We start from the raw sequence: 3,527 nt of genomic DNA, 5'->3' as shown, positions 1-3,527 counted from the left end.
TCTGTACAGCCACTCTGTAATCTTCAAGCCAAGTGTCGGGTTTAGACTCACCGGTGAACTTGCTGACTCCCGTCGCCAACCTGAAGTTGGGAGGAATCACTGCAGCTCTGTTGGCTCGACTGAAACACTCTGGCCCAGAAGCATGTACTCTGCTGCTGGCAGGCGCATCTCTGTCGTGGCCTTCTCGATGAGCTCTGTTCCTGTCAACCAAACCTTGAACGAGGATGGATCTCGCATCAAAGCCTGGGTCCCTGGGGTCGACTGGAATCCTTCGCCCAACACTATGAGGGCGTCTGTCATCTCGCTGTCGAGGCGCATACGACCCACTCCTCGGGGGAGGGGTTGGCACTCGACGTCGATCATCACGATCGAATCGGTGATCATACTGCTTATTTCTTCTGTACTGATCGTGCCGGTCATCACGTCTCTCACGCCTCGGGGGCGATCTTGGGCTGTGAGCCGACTGGACTGTATCCGCTGCAACGGATCGACTGTGGATCCTATTCCGTGACTGAGAAACAGCGGAATTCTGGTTTCCCGCCGCCCGGAGCAACGCTCTGATCTGCAACAAGCCCCTGCCAGCCTCTGACTGGGAGGGCTGAATCGATTCTGCTATACGGGCCCCGGCGGCCAAATTCTGAACTGGGGTTCGATATACCTGTGTCGGCGGGAAGAGTTGACGTTGACTGGACTCGGGAGCTCGCTGACGCGCTTGCTCGTCGAGTATTCGCTGGAGGTTCTCCAGTCGAGCGCGCTTGGCCAAGTTAGCCAAGCGCGCGTCCTCCAAGGCCCGGGCCTCGGGGGTTTCTCCGACGATAGGAGTGTGGAGTGCGTCCATGTTCCGGCGGTGAAGCTCCTCTCGCTGCAATGACGTGAGAGGTTCGGGGAGATACTCATCGTGAGGATGCGACGGGTCGCCCCCACCCACGCCTCCATCAGCGCGAGGGAAACCGGGAGGACTGTGTGTTCCATCGACCGCCAGAACCTCAGCCGCTGGGTCGCTGCTGTCGCACTCGGATGCGGTCTCCGCGGAGCCAGTTGACAGATCAAACAGGCCGCAGAGGGATTCGTCGGGCTCGATTGCCGCGACTTGTGGGGCGGCCGACTGGCGAGCCACGGCATGCCTCACCCACCTCTGAAGTCTCGACCGACCGGAGCGCTTGCGCTGGTGGGAGACAGGGCGGGGAGACGACACGGGGGCCGACCGATACTGGGTCAACGGCTGCCGCAGGAGGACGCCATGAACGCATGCGCGGAAGTGCGTCGCACCGCGGACGGGGAGCGCGTCGATGTCGAGTGGAGCCTCCTGAAGCCAAGCAGAGTCGTCGGCGATGAACGTGAGCGCGCCAAGACGGATCTCGCGGCCCTCCACCAGAACTCCGCACGAAACCATGATCAAAGGGATCCGAGAAATCGCAACGTCTCCAACTAGGCGCTAAGATTCCCGCCCCACGGTGGGCGCCAACTGTCATGGTTCTAACTCTGACAGTGATGTAGGGGGGTAAGTATGGAGAGGCAAGATCTTAGCTATGGAGCAGTTGTAAGCACGCGAGGTTTACGAGTTCAGGCCCTTCTCGGAGGAAGTAATCGCCCTACATCTCGGAGCCCGGAGGTGGTCGATTGGATTATGCGTGTATGGATTACAGGGGTGCGAACCCTTGCTACTGAGGAGGGGGGTGGCTTATATAGAGTTCGCCAGCCCTCTCCTGCCCTCAGTAATGCAGGGTTTAAGGTACATTAAGGTTGGGCGTTACTGGTAACGCCCCTAATAAAGTGCTATGATGACCATGAAGACTATTTAATGACCGGCCGTTTGCCTGCGGAGTGACTTTAGATCTCCTGGCCGTCGAGTGGTTGGCTTCGTGGTCGAGTGGTAGCTTCTTGGTCGAGTGTCTTGAACCCGTCGAGTGGGTATCCTTCAAGTCGATTGAAAGATGACTTTTTTCTAAGGACGTCCTTGGGAAGGGCTCTTAGGACAGGTCCGTGCCCCTACCCTAGGTACATAGCTTCATCAACGGGCACCCGGTATACCCGGCCACGGTGTATCTACCGCAACATAGCTCACCCCTAGGGCCAGCGCTACGCACGGCCGCCAACACATATCCTATAAACATCAGAAACTAGTTGCAACTCCTGGACAAAGGAGTAGGGTGGTTAAGAAGCCGAGAGGGTCAATTAAGGATCCCAATGCATGGTAGTAACTGATTCTTAAATCACACATACAGATCTCGGTGCTTAAGGATGGTTCTAGTGAAACAACCCACCATGTACTCCTACATGGCCTCTCATCGATACATTTATCAAATCGTGTCCAACACACTTAGCTCACACACAGTAGGACATGTTCACAACTTTCCAATTCATCCCCGATGAATCAGACCTGACACAACTCTAAGCAATAGCAGGGATGACAAACAAGCATGAATGAGCAGGCACATTAGGGCTCAAATAACTCCTACTCATGCTAGTGGGTTTCATCTATTTACTGTGGCAATGACAGGTCATGCAGAGGATAAGGGGTTCAACTACCGCAACAAGTAACAGATGAATCGTTTTTGTCCTAATGCAGTAAAAGAGAGCAGGAGCGAGAGAGTGGGATTGTATCGGAATAAACAAGGGGGTTTTGCTTGCCTGGCACTTCTGAAGATAATATAGTTCTTCATCGGTGTCATCGATCTCGTCGTCGAAACCACGTCTATCGAGAGGGGACAAATACCGGCAACAGAGAAAGAAACAAATTCAATGCAATGCACAATATGATGCATGATCATGGCATGGCAATATGCTGTGATTTGGGCTAATGCAACAAAAAGTCATTTTAATTGAAGTGGAATTCAAACTACATTAAATTCCAACTCCAAACCTATTATGAAATTTGCCCTAATCATGTTTCATCCTAAACAGTGAGGTTAACTTGCACAAACACGCATGAAAATGGTACAGATGGATTCCTTGAATTTTTCTGATAATTTTTCATATATAAATCTTTTCATTTGGAGTTACGGTTGAATTTCTATGATTTTTAGAAATTTGGGGATAATTTCTGAAAATAATAAATCATTTAAGATTTTTTTAAATTCTAGAAAGGAATTATTGCGTCAGCATGACCTCACAGTGACGTCAGCAGGTCAACAGCTCGGTCCAGGTCAAACCTGACGTGTGGGGTCCACACGTGAGTGACACAGTTAACTAACAGGGTTAATTAAAATTAAACTAACCTAATCTAGTTTAGTTAAGGCCTGGGCCCATATGTCAGTGACTCTAGGGGGTAGTTAGGCGCTAATGACGGTGCCACATCACCAGCCACCGGAGTTGGATGCCGGCGACCAAACCCGACGGCGAAGGATCGCCGGAGTTGCCCGGGACGGCGCTACAGGGGTCGGCTCGATGCGCTGGAGGCACCAGAGGGATGCCCATCCTCGCGCGCATCCAGGGGATCACGCGGGAGGCTGCGGGGTGGCCGGAGACGATGTCCACGGCAACTATGGCGGTGGCCGGAGCTACGGGAATGACGGGTTCGGTGCTAC

This window comes from Triticum urartu, chromosome 3A, assembly GCF_056163025.1.
Source record: "Triticum urartu cultivar PI428250 chromosome 3A, HENAU_Tu73, whole genome shotgun sequence".
NCBI lineage: Eukaryota > Viridiplantae > Streptophyta > Magnoliopsida > Poales > Poaceae > Triticum > Triticum urartu.
The sequence above is the reverse complement of the archived record's forward strand: the minus strand, read 5'-3'. Positions refer to the sequence as shown.